Source organism: Bombina bombina, chromosome 6, assembly GCF_027579735.1.
Source record: "Bombina bombina isolate aBomBom1 chromosome 6, aBomBom1.pri, whole genome shotgun sequence".
Classification (NCBI taxonomy): Eukaryota; Metazoa; Chordata; class Amphibia; order Anura; family Bombinatoridae; genus Bombina; species Bombina bombina.
Genome location: NC_069504.1, coordinates 813,340,591 through 813,355,259, shown reverse-complemented (window position 1 = coordinate 813,355,259; position 14,669 = coordinate 813,340,591).

The following is a 14,669-nucleotide window of genomic DNA, read 5'->3' as shown; positions in this document are numbered from 1 at the left end:
TACCTGTTTAATTATGCCTAAAAGGAAAGACTCACGCAGACAAAACACAACATTAACCCCAAAACCTGACACCTCTGCACAACAGCTCCTTACTCCTGAACCTGCTCCCTTGCAGAGTATGACAGTGAGCTGCGTGCACTGTAAAGTGTGAAGAGGTTTGCAGGTATCAGTCCCAGTATAACGGTACATATGCAGCATTTTTTTAAAAAAAAAAAACCTCAACAGTAATCATTAGATTGGGCTCAGGAACTAAGACGCTTGATGCAGGACAATGAAGACTGCCTTAATGACAGTGTTAGTGCAGGGTACTGGGGAGTGTATGTGAAGGTTCACACAGAATTTTATCAGTGTTCAGCTTGCTTAGATGTAGACAACTCCACAGCTGTGTACATGTGTTGTATCGGGAGGTTAAGACTTTAAAAAAAAAAAAGTTTTATCTGCTCATATGACCTGTTGCTAATGTAACAGTGCTCTTGCTGTTACGTAAATCACTCCCTGTGGAATGTTGGCTTCTCCGTTCCTGCTACTTTCCAAAAAAAAAAAAACAGAAAATAAAAAAAAATAGGGCGTTCTCTAACATCCTCTCCCGTACTCTCCTGCATGGTGCTGCTGCCCTGTCTGGCTGTCATATAACAGCACACTGCCATTATTAAGGTCCAGTCTGCAGATCCAGTTACAGTTAGGACAGTGTGATTTTGGATATGGCAAGTAATATGTGGCTCTGATTTTGTGACACAAGTTACTGGGATCTTGTTTTTTTTTTTTTGTTTTTTTTTAAATAGCTTTTATTGAGGTTAAAATAGCATATTGACAACAGTCTCATCAACAGGAAACACTTTACAACATACCTTATGCTGACATGACATAACACTTTAGGCACCTCATTTTTTAAATCTTATAGGTTTGCAAAGTCCTCAGACAAGCAGGTCCAAGCGTGGGACCGAAAGTTAAACAAAGCAATTGAGGACATGCCAATGTAGATAATAGTAAAAATTGCAGTTTCAGCGTATATGGGATAAATACAAATTATGAAATGCATATACAGTATCAATATAGAGAGGCATAATGAAGGCACCAAGGTAACTCTGTGTAATTCGTCAGTTGGGAAAGTGAGGAGCATAGCAGCCCTCAGTTGTTATTTTAATCCAATAACCCATTAGCACTGATCTTTTATTAGAACATAAACAATATTAAGACTATTATCTTGAATAAACTTCTGGAAAGCAGGAAATCACAAACAAAATTGATGTTCCTGTGTTGAAACCCCGTGAGCCATTCCACAATAGTGCAGGGAAAAACTAAGTCATGGCTCTACGGGTTGGGCAGAGACTACTAAACTCTGCCAAAAGGAAGTGCAGAGAAAAAGGGAATCATCCCTAACCGCACAAAAATGGTGGGGGGGGGGGGGGAGGGAAGGACGAAAATAACATATCTTTCTGTTGGTAATTTACATTTCTAGCATAAAAACTGAAAATATTGATAGAGCAAGTTAAAATAATTGAAAACTGAACATAAAGGTAATGATTAAGTAATTCTGTATGCTGGAGTCTAAGTCAAGTTAACAGTGTATCACTAAAGACATCTCCCTCTGCTGTACATTTATGCATTGCCAGGGGCTAGATTAAAAAGGATACAGTACTCAGGCATATTTTCACCTCATCAACTTACGCTCCAGCTAGTAAGAGTGTACTCCAGGATCAACAAATATGTGTGAAAAGCAGCCCATATTACCTATCTACGAAACATTGAAATATAATATAACTGAATATATACACCTGATGTAGATACTCTCCTCCTCAAAAAAGCTGCATTATTGTGTGTGGGAAGGAGACCCAGAAATTTACAAAACAAGAACTCTGAGGGTGCTAGGTCTAGCAGATGTCTATTCATATGATAAAATTCTAACAGTATTTTGTTTTCCCCCACTAGCCAGTAAGAACAATATTTATAAGCATTGCATTATAGGAGCAGCCGATTGATACCATACGGCAAGCATTTTAGAGACAGGTGCAATTTAAATATTAAAGAGTACTTGCAGTTATGGCTTACTATCTACCGCTACTAACAGGACACAGCAAAGTTTTAAACTTAGGAGTCCTATACTAGGCAAGTAAAATCTTAAAAGACAAATAAGCATATGGACAGCTTAGAAGAGAATATACATTTCAGACAAGAGCTCTAGGTTAATCATACATGGCAATATAGAAATGTTAATAACACTCTGGAGCCTTCACCTAGATTTGAACAGCATAGGGGCTCACTAATCTATAAAAGGGAGATAGCAAATATAGGACTATCAGCTTGCAGGTCTAGTGGCAAATTCCAGCACAATTGAGAGAATGTATGATAATAGACCATTAACTATTAAGAAGGTTAACGCTCCCAGGCAAATATCTGGTGTGGTTATAAATGTAATATAGGATGGGGCCACAATTCTCATGTGCGTCAACATTAGTAGGGAATAACCTGTCTATGAAATTGAGAGACTCCCAATTCAAACAGGTTTATGGGGATGATCGTAAGGCATAAACTCTCAGTGGATGGGCCCACTGTCATTAATAACTCCGATACAATTAGTAAGTATATACATCAGGCTTTCAGGCCTTCACAACATACCACAATGTACAAAGCAGGGAAAGTAAAATAAATAAATTTATAACTAGTGCTGATAATCAAAAATGCATAAAAACTGTACTCCCAGTCCTGCAAGGCCATCTTCCTGAAACGACTTGGGCGATGAAATGTTTGTACATGTACCTGGATGCCCACAAACTGAGAGTCCCCATGCATGGGTAATTCTGCCGGACCAGGCCTTGTCAGAAATGGTTCCAGGAGACCTTTACAGCCATCTGAGCCGTGCGATAAGCCCGCAGGACTGATGTCCAAGAGCGGTGCATACAACAGTGCACGGAAACTGCCATGCTCCACAGAGCCCTCTCCCCTGTACGAGTATCCAAACTGTGGTACCTCCCGCTGTCACAGGTCGCCACTGGTAGCAGAGAGAAAGCGGGGCCCCAGCTTGGGGTCTGCACTCACCGGTATCAGTAACTGATAAGGCCTCTGGGGATCCGTAAGCGCTGCGGTACACTGCGGCTCCGGGGACACTCTTTGCTTTTCAGCTACTGTATTGCTGCGTGTTCACGCCTCTTGGATTGTAGCGTTAAAGGCATCGAGTCTCTCACCTATCCTCCTCCCATACTCCTCCAATAGATCTCTGATGCCGGAGTATAACGTCTGGGTCTCCATGGCGGGCAGTAGTATATGGTCCCCCAAGATGGCGCTGCAAAATGCGGCAGAGAGCTCCGTAGCAGAATTCCAGCTCAGTAGTATAGATACACCAACTGAGTTTTTATCTCCATATCCCAGGCTTCTTCCCAAATCAATGCCCTTTAGGGACAAGCTGAAGAAATTGGGTTTTACCAGGGATAAGCTGCAGTTTTTGAGGTTTGAAGTCGGGAGCTCCTGTTCAATGCGTCCTGTAGCTGTGGCAGTTAACTCCGCCCCTGGGATCTTGTTTTTAAAGTAAAAAAAAAAACATTGTCTCATACTTATAAATATCAAATAGTAATTAAACCATCATTAACTTAGCCCTTCACTTAAAATTATCCTTATTAATTTAGAGACTTGGGTAAATCAAATAGGATATAAACATTACTCATTTTAAAGCTAAATTTATCAGGTTTGCAGCTTTTAGAAAATAAAAGCCATTAATAAATCACTTTGTAGATCCTTGTCAGCAAGTTTAAAAGACACGGCTAGATTACGAGTTGTGCGTTAGGGTAAAAAAAACATCGTTAAGAGGTCCTAACGCTGCTTTTTTTACGCCCGCTGGTATTACGAGTCTTGAAGGTTTAGGGTCACCGCACACTTCTTTGGCCTTACCGCAAAATTACTTACGTAAACTTTGTAAAGTCTTTTTTCTATGGGACTTCCATAGCGCTGATATTACGAGTCTGTCCTGGGAGGCCAAAAAGTGAGCGGTACACCCTACCCCGTCAAGAGTCCTAACGCATTTAAAAGTCAGTAGTTATGACTTTTATGGTACAACGCCGTAGCATAAAACTCATAACTAAAGTTCTAAAAAGTACACTAACACCCATAAACTACCTATTAACCCCTAAACCGAGGCCCTCCCGCACAACGCCGTAGCATAAAACTCATAACTAAAGTTCCAAAAAGTACACTAACACCCATAACAGCCAATAGATTGATTGGAACAGCCAATAGAATGCAAGCTCAATCCTATTGGCTGATTGGATCAGCCAATAGGATTGAACTTCAATCCTATTGGCTGATTGCATCAGCCAAAAGGATTTTTCTACTTTAATTCCGATTGGCTGATAGAATTCTATCAGCCAATCGGAATCTAAGGGACGCCATCTTGGATGACGTCACTTAAAGGTACCTTCATTCTGTTTTAGTCGTCGGAAGAAGAGGATGCTCCTCGTCGGATGTCTTGAAGATGGACCCGCTCCGTGCTGGATGGATGAAGATAGAAGATGCTGTCTGGATGAAGACTTCTGCCTGTCTGGAGGACCACTTCTGCCCGGCTTGGATGAAGACTTCTGCCCGTCTGGAGGACCACTTCGCCGGGCTTGGATGAAGACTTCTGCCTGTCTGTAGGACCACTTCGCCTGGCTTGGATGAAGACATCTCCCGGTAAATCGATCTTCAGGGGGTTAGTGTTAGGTTTTTTTAAGGGTGCATTGGGTGGGTTTATTTTTTAGATTAGGGGTTTGGGCTTGCAAAAGAGCTAACTGCCATTTTAAGGGCAATGCCCATCCAAGTGCCCATTTCAGGGCAATGGGGAGCTTAGGTTTCTTAGTTAGTATTTTATTTGGGGGGTTGGTTGTGTGGGTTTTACTGTTGGGGGGTTGTTTGTATTTTTTTTTTTACAGGTAAAATAGCTGATTACTTTGGGGCAATGCCCCGCAAAAGGCCCTTTTAAGGGCTATTGGTAGTTTAGTTTAGGCTAGGGTTTTTTTTTATTGGGGGGGGCTTTTTTATTTTAATAGGGCTATTAGATTAGGTGTAATTAGTTTAAATTTCTGTAATTTGTTTATTATTTTCTGTAATTTAGTGGGGGGGTTTTGGACTAATTTAATTTAATTTATTGAATTGTATTTAATTATAGTGTAGTGTTAGGTGATAGTATAACTTAGGTTAGGTTTTATTTTACAGGTGTTTTTGTGTTTATTTTAGCTAGGTAGTTATTAAATAGTTAATAACTATTTAATAACTATTCTACCTAGTTAAAATAAATACAAACTTGCCTGTAAAATAAAAATAAACCCTAAGCTAGCTACAATGTAACTATTAGTTATATTGTAGCTAGCTTAGGGTTTATTTTATAGGTAAGTATTTAGTTATAAATAGGAATAATTTAGTTAATGATAGGAATATGTATTTAGTATTATTTAAATTATATTTAAGTTAGTGGGTGTTAGGTTTAGGGGTTAATAACTTTAATATAGTGGCGGCAACGTTGGGGGCGGCAGATTAGGGGTTAATAAATGTAGGTAGGTGGCGGCGATGTTAGGGCCGGCAGATGAGGGGTTAATAATATTTAACTAATGTTTGTGAGGCGGGAGTGTGGCGGTTTAGGGGTTAATATGTTTATTATAGTGGGGGCGGCAGATTAGGGGTTAATAAGTGTAAGTAGGTGGTGGCGACATTGGGGGCAGCAGATTAGGGGTTAATAAATATAATGTAGGTGCCGGCGATGTTGGGGGCAGCAGATTAGGGGTTCATAAGTATAATGTAGGTGGCAGCGGTGTCCAGAGCGGCAGATTAGGAGTTAATAATTATAATGTAGGTGTCGGTGATGTTGGGGGCGGCAGATTAGGGGTTAATAAGTGTAAGATTAGGGGTGTTTAGACTCGGGTTCATGTTAGGGTGTTAGGTGTAGACATAACTTTTATTTCCCCATAGGAATCAATGGGGCTGCGTTAAGGAGTTTTACGCTGCTTTTTTGCAGGTGTTAGACTTTTTTTCAGCTGACTCTCCCCATTGATTCCTATGGGGAAATCGTGCATGAGCATGTTACACCAGCTCACCGCTGACTTAAGCAGCGCTGGTATTGGAGTGCGGTAATGAGCAAAATTTTGCTCAACGCTCACTTCTAGTCTTTTAACGACGGGTTTCTGAAAACTTGTAATACTAGCGCTGTAGGTAAGTGAGCGGTGAGTGAAAACTGCTCGTTAGCACCGCATAGCCTCTAACGCAAAACTCGTAAGCTGGGCCTAAAATAGGTGTTCAATACAATCTATACCCAAATTCAGTTATTGCATTTATTAGGACATGCTTTGTGTTTGTGTGTGTGTGCAGTGTTTGTGTGTGTGTGCAGTGTTTGTGGTGTGTGAGAGCAGTGTTTGAGGAGTGTGTGTGCAATGTTTGTGGTGTGTGTGTGCACAGTGTGTGAGGTGTTTGGTGTGTGTGTAGTGTTTGGTGTGTGTGATATGTGTGCAGTGATCGTGTGGGCAGTTTTTGTGGTGTGTGAGGTGTGTGTGTGCAGTGTTTCAGTGTGTGTGTGTGCAGTGTTTTGCTGTTTGTGTGTGCAGTGTGTGAGGTGTGTTGTGGTGTGTGAGGTATGTATGTGCAGTGTGTGTGGTGTGTGTGTGCACAGTGTTTGTGGTGTGTGAGGTGTGTGTGCAGTGTGTGAGGTGTCTGTGTGTAGTGTTTGTGGTTACGGTGTGTGTGTGTGCAATGTTTGTGGTGTGTGAGGTGTGTGTGTGCGCAGTATTTGTGGTGTGTGAAGTGTTTCCAGTGTTTATGGTGTGTGTGCATTGTTTGTTGGGTGTGTGTGAAATGTTTGTGTGTAGTGTTTGAGGAGTGTGAGGTGTGTGTGTGCAGTGTTTGTGGAGTGTGAGGTGTGTTTGTGCAGTGTTTGTGGAGTGTGAGGTGTGTGTGTGTGTGTGTGTGCAGTGTTTTTGTGTGTGTCTGTCCCTAATTGACTGTGTGCCTGTCTATTTCTTCTTCAGATGTCATCAAGCTGAGGCAAAATGGCTCTTTAGGTAAGAGAATAAGTTTATATCATTATTAGGTTTATAACTATATACAAAGTGTTTTATTGTCAATACAAATGTGTAATAAAAGTGTATAACTGTGTATTACAAGTTTACGTATGACACTGAAAATTTTGAGTTGAAAAGTGGGACTACTAAGAAATTTCATGCGACCACTAGCTTTTGGGCAACGTCTTCAATCCCTGCTTATGCATTTTGTTGAAAATGTATGACTCTGTAACATGATACTGATTTTATTCTTAGCTCTGAGCACAAATAAAGTAGTCCTGACTTTTAGTTAAAATAAAAAGAGAGAAGCACTCAACCTGGGAACGAACAATAGCATAATAGCTTGTTCTATGGCTAGTTGCCACCCTAGAAGCAGCCTCTTTCTGCTCAATATTTTATTTTATATTTTGACTTTTAGTTAAGTAAGATTCTATATTGGTTATGTCAGTATATTTATGAAAATCTTAGTAGTGCTATCCAAATAATATATCAGCTTATGGCAGGGTTATAATCACAATACAAATAATAATTTTCCTTAAAAATAGATACCCTTACTCAACATGCACCTACTAGACCATACAATTAATATAAATATCTGAATTCTTTTATTTAGTTAATATCCATAAACATATTGAAATATATTTGCAATAAAAGGAAATGAAATATTATTATATGCACTTGAAAACTATTTAAATATGCTATGCAAAATTCATACACACTTATCTTAAAAACCAACCTTATTTACAAATCTTTTAACATCCGAGCAATACAATTCTAAGCTGTGCTCTTAAACAATAGGATAATATATATTCTGCTATTTAACTGCAATTTATCCTAATACATAATTAACTTACAATATCAGAACTTGCACAGATGAATTACTTAACAAATCAGATACAGATTTAAACAATATATAGGCTGTGAAATGTTAACTTAAAATCCAAACTATTTATTTAACTCTGCTACATACAGTAATAATAAATGCTTACTTTAAATGCTTGCATGCAAATAGGCAGGCTAAGAGCTATCTGAAACAATGGCATACAGTTTAAAAGTATAATCTGCTCTTTAAATCTATTAACTGTAAAGGCTATGCATATGACTTATCTTACAACAAAACTTTTGTATACATCACCGATTAAACAGCAATCCAGTTTCCAATTTTTCGCAACAGATCCAATTTCACCTCAGAAATTTCAAAATTCGGGGATAATGCATATGGAGTCCAATAGTAGGTGTGTGCTTTAATAATAACCACGGCAGTTATTCCCTTCAGGATCAGCCAACAACAACAACCTCCTTTTTTCTCTATGCTGGGGTTTAAATCATCTGATCTCACCCCTCCCCGTTTTTTATTTTTATCAGTCATTGGTGAATGTTGGAAACGCCCACGCCTTGTCCCTTGTTATTGGAATATCTTATATTTAACAGCCAAAAAGGCTTTCTGGCTGTAGTTCTCTCATGGAAACACCGGGTGGCAGCAGTCATACAAACAAACAAATTCACCTTTACATCTATAAAACATTTTTAAGCAAGTTAATCATTTTCATAAAATGGTTATTTAATCAGATCATAACTTTCTATAGCAATTATTCATAATATTTGTTTTGGATAAGTTATATCTTAATGAATTTTCTGATCATTTTGATATGAAACATCAAATACATCTAACATTATATTAAAATAATTTATATTTCATTTAGCCTAACAGAAAGTTTATATTTCATAGTCATATCACATCAAAGTAACTTCCATATCTTCATCTCACTATATTTTAAAAGATGTATTTAAAACTTTATAAACATTTATTGCACATTCATATGATATGACTTATTTCATCTCACGCAGGCATTCCATCTGAAATAAAGTAATAAGTGTCATTAATTATTTCTTTCCAGGTCCACAAGTATTTATTTATATTCTTAAAAACACAGAGGCTAAGTAAGATTAAGATATTTTATGTAATATATATATATATATATATATATATATATATATATATATATATATGCACATTCATTTCTATGTAGATCTGAGATGATATATCTGAAAAATATAAACACTACCGAGGTTATTAAACATTTTTGACTGACTAAAACAGTTACCTCACAAGCTTAGCAAATATCCATGTAATAATAGAGAATTAGACAATTTCCCAAATTTCTATATTTAATACATTCTGAGGCATGCATTCAAATAGAAAGAAAAAAAATAAATGATTATTTGCTGTCTGTTCAGTAGGTTCTCAGGGTCACATCTCAGCATCTGTTTTTTGTTTCCCAAGGCCTTCACTGCCCCACATGGGGTCAATCCACGAGTAGTTGTAAAAGTCTTAAAACAGCATATTTTCTGTCTAGCTAGCAGTGCAAATGTGTATTTGATGTTTAGGGATAACTAACACCTATGTGCATAAAAGCTGTTTCCCTATGATTTTGATCAGTTCCAAAAGGGTATTTCAGACATTTCGTCTCCATATATTTTGTGTGGTGTCACCTATCTGACAATCTATCCTCTTAATTTGCCTTTTATGACTCATCCTGTCTCAAACTGTAAGTTGATTATAGCAAATTTGGTATGGGCCTCATGTTCCATTGTCCCCCCCTGTGTGTTCAGCATAATTTTACATAATGAGTGTGGGAGATCTCTTGGAAATAATCCTTTGTTCTACAGACCATGTGCACATCCACAAATTTATTAAATAAAGATAAATATACTTCTATATATTATTTAATAATATTTCAAATACCTTGACAGTTTGTTTTGCTTGTGTGTATGTGCATGTGTTGTGTATATGTGTATGTGTGGTATCTGCATGTATGTGTGTGATGTATACACAGGACTTGCTTTAGAAGGGCGTAGTAGTGGCAGGTATGCTAAAAAAATGATTTCCTCTACAGATATGTTCAATCAATCATAAAAGTCCAGCTCACACTGTTATTAGATGGGTGCACGCTATAGCTAGGCACTGCACAGCCCAGCAAACAAATTCCACAGCAAAAGATGAATAGAAGCACTCCAATATAGTTATCTTCAAACTCATGGCATGATGAAGGACATGTAGTCCGAAACGTTGCTGTCTTTTTGTACTCCTGGATATGCAATAAAAGTTTGAAGATAACTATATTGGAGTGCTGCTATTCATCTTTTGCTCTACGGATATGTTGACAGCCTTCCTAAAATGTCCAGTTACTCTTCTCTGAATAGCAAAATTGTGTCTGTGTGTGTGTATGTATGTGTGTGTGTGTGTGTGTGTGTGTGTGTATGTATATATATATATATATATATATATATATATATATATATATATATATAAATATGTACACACACATTCTGTATGGATTTATGACTTTTAAAGGGACTGTATACACCAATTTTCATATAACTGTATGTAATAGACACTACTATAAAGAATAATATGCACAGATACTGATATGAAAATCCAGTATAAAACAGTTTAAAAACTTACTTAAAAATGTTGGGAAATACAACAGCATGTACTATACCACATGTATGAACAACATTGATGCTGTAGATGGCGCTGTTCAGTTTAGATTACTGATTGTTTATGTCTGTGATCTTGTTCATTCTTTTATACAGGAAGGAAGTTGTTCTTTAATCTCTATTGTGTTTTTCCTCCTCTGTGTGTGCAGACTATTGTTTTACAAGTACTTTGGTATGTTCCAGATATTGCTGATGCATCTGTACAAGTAAAGCCTAATGCAGTTTTCTTTAAAAGCTTCCAGTGTCTTTTTGATACATACACCAACAGGTTATGGGCCCAGACACTGAAAAAAAAACTACAAGTCAGTAAGTGTTGCATCTATGATCCAAGCAAATACTGTGTGAGGAAACAAGAGCTGCATCCAAATTACTGAAAGATGGCAAGTGGTTCAGATGTGAAATATGCAATAGCGAAGCTAAACAATACCAACTACCAGCTGTGGAAGTTTAAGCTTGAAATGCTGTTATCCAAAGATGATTTATGGGAGGTGCTGGATACAAACAGACCCACTGATAATCCAGGGGAATGGGACAAGAAAAACAGGCAAGCAAATGACAAGTGATGAGACATTCTTCACAGAAATTGATTTCAATACTAAAGATAAAGTCTTCCTAGCAAATGGTAAAAGTATTACAGCTGAAGGTAATGGTCAAGGGTTCCTGACTTGCATCACACCATCAGGAGGTAAGCAAAGCATTCTAGTAAAGAATGTTCTGTACATCCCAAGTTTAGAAGGAAGCCTCCTATCAGTGAAAACTCTTGCTAACAATGGACTCACAGTTCAGTTCCAAGGCAATGAATGCACAATTCGAAACAGGAAACAAATCCTAGCAAAAGGAAGATTGAACGAACACCTGTACAAACTTATCACTGAAAGGAAGCAAGCCAAAACAGCCATTCATAATCCACACAACAAATGTATCCACCTGTGGCACAGGTGATTAGGGCATCGAAACCCAGAGGCCATAAAGGAACTTGCAAAGGAAGGTTTATCAGAAGACATGATCATTTTGCCTTGTGACATGCTCATGAAGTGCACATGTTGTATCAAAGCAAAGGCCACACGTACCCCACTTCCACAAGCCAGTCAAAGAAAAACCACTCACCCCATGGAACTCATACACAGTGATGTGTGTGGACCAATGAAAACCCCCACACCCGGCGGGAACAGATATTTACTGACTTTCATTGACGATTATTCCAGGTACACAACAACATATCTGATGAAGCACAAAAGTGAGACATCAGAGAAACTTCAAGAATTTATAGCTACATTCAGCAATAAATTTCAACGGAAACCAGGAACAATACGTACCGACAACGGAGGGGAATATATGAGTAAGGAAGTAGAGTCATACATGAAGAGACAAGGCATTATACACCAAAGAACTGTACCATACACTCCTGAGCAAAATGGTGTTGCAGAAAGGAAAAATCGCACCCTCATAGAAATGGCAAGATGCATGCTTTCAGACGCCAATTTACCTAACCAGTACTGGGGTGAAGCAATAATGACTGCAACATACTTACAGAACAGGCTACCATCAAAAACTATTGAGAGCACCCCATATGAAATGTGGAATGGATCAAAACCTAGTATGGGGCATATTAGAGTGTTTGGATGTAAAGCATATGCCCATGTTCCAAGTGAGAAACGCTCCAAATTAGAGAACACAGCCATAGAAGGCATTCTTATGGGCTACAGTGAACAAAGTAAAGGCTATAGAATTCTTCATCCAAAGACCAACAAGATCACAATAAGCCGCAGTGTTTATTTTGATGAAAGTCAAACATCAGAAAAAATGTCCCTCGAAAGCCATAAAGAGAACCTCTCCACTGAATCAGCAAGAGATGCTGACCAAAGTGAAGCTATACAGGAGACAGAGCAGGAAGTGGAGCTCACAATAGAAAAAACAGCTACTCACAAACCAATAGAACCCACTGAACAACCAGAAATCAGAAAATCAACTCGGGTGACGAAAGGTATACCACCCCGCAAGCTGTCATACATCGCTAAGACACATGAAACACTCGAACCAACATCCTGGGAAGATATAGAAAAATTGCCAAAAAGGGAAGCCAACCAATGGAGAAAAGCAGCCGAAGAAGAAATAAAATCACTTCAGGAAAATAAAACCTGGACACTCACTGAGCTCCCCCCCTGGTCGCAAAGCTATAGGAAGCAAATGGACTTTTAAAGTAAAATACAATGCAGAAGGAAATATCCACAGATACAAGGCAAGATTAGTTGCAAAGGGATACTCACAGAAATTTGGAGAAGATTATGATGAAACTTTTGCTCCAGTTGTAAAACACTCCACCATCAGAGCGCTCCTTAGCATTGCAGCCGGAAAGGGAATGCAAGTGAGGCACCTGGACGTCAAAACTGCTTTCCTATATGGAGACATCAAGGAGGATCTTTACATGGAACAGCCACCTGGATTTGAGAGGGAACAGAACCTTGTATGCAAACTTCAAAAGAGCATCTATGGGGGGGTAGTTATCAAGCCGTCTACTTTTCTGGCTTCGCCGGCCCAATACGTCCGCCTAAGCTCGCCTACCTTCGCTGCCGCGGACCTTGAATACGTTCGCCTAAGTTATCAAATAAAGCTGTCAAAAAGCCGCGGGGCGATGAGCAGCGGACTGTGACAGTTATCACTCATCCGATCTCGCTGCCCTTCGGCTTTTTCCCAGCTTTATTGCTAGCCTGTCACTAAGCACTCACACTAAACTACACTGTTCTACCCCCTATACCGGCGCCCCCGGAGCCCCCCGCAACTAAATAAAGTTACTAACCCCTAAACCGCCGCTCCTAGACCCCGCCGCAAGTCTTATAAATGTATTAACCCCTAAACCGCCGCTCCCGGACACCGCTGCCACCTACAGTATACCTAGTAACCCCTATCCTGCCCCCCCTACACCGTCGCCACCTATAATAAATTTATTAACCCCTAATCTGCCCCCCCTACACCGTCGCCACCTATAATAAATTTATTAACCCCTAATCTGCCCCCCCTACACCGTCGCCACCTATAATAAATTTATTAACCCCTAATCTGCCCCCCCTACACCGTCGCCACCTATAATAAATTTATTAACCCCTAATCTGCCCCCCCTACACCGTCGCCACCTATAATAAATTTATTAACCCCTAATCTGCCCCCCCTACACCGTCGCCACCTATAATAAATGTATTAACCCCTATCCTGCCCCCCACTACGCCGCCGCCACTGTAATAAAATTATTAACCCCTAAACCTAAGTCTAACCCTAACCCTAACGCCCCCCTAACTTAAATATTAATTAAATAAATCTAAATAAATTAACTCTTATTAACTAAATGAATCCTATTTAAAACTAAATACTTACCTTTAAAATAAACCCTAATATAGCTACAATATAAATAATAATTATATTCTAGCTATCTTAGGATTTATATTTATTTTACAGGTAACTTTCAATTTATTTTAACCATGTACAATAACTATTAAATAGTTATTAACTATTTAATAGCTTACCTAGCTAAAATAAAGATAAATGTACCTGTGAAATAAATCCTAACCTAAGTTACAATTACACCTAACACTACACTATACTTTAATAAATTATTCCTATTTAAAAATAAATACTTACCTGTAAAATAAATCCTAACTTAAGTTACAATTAAACCTAATACTACACTATCATTAAATTAACTAAATAAACTACCTACAAATAACTACAATTAAATACAATTACATAAACTAACTAAAGTACAAAAAATAAAAAAATAAGTTACAAACATGTTAAAAATCTTACAACAATTTTAAGCTACTTACACCTAATCTAAGCCCCCTAATAAAATAACAAACCACCCCAAAATAAAAAAAATCCCTACCCTATTCTAAATTAAATAAATTTCAAAGCTCTTTTACCTTACCAGCCCTTAAAAGGGCCATTTGTGGGGGCATGCCCCAAAAAGTTCAGCTCTTTTGCCTGTAAAAGAAAAATACAACCCCCCCCAACATTAAAACCCACCACCCACATACCCCTAATCTAACCCAAACCCCCCTTACAAAAACCTAACACTAATCCCCTGAAGATCATCCTACCTTGAGTCGTCTTCACTCAGCCGAGCCACCGATGGAACTGAAGAGGACATCCGGAGCGGAAGAA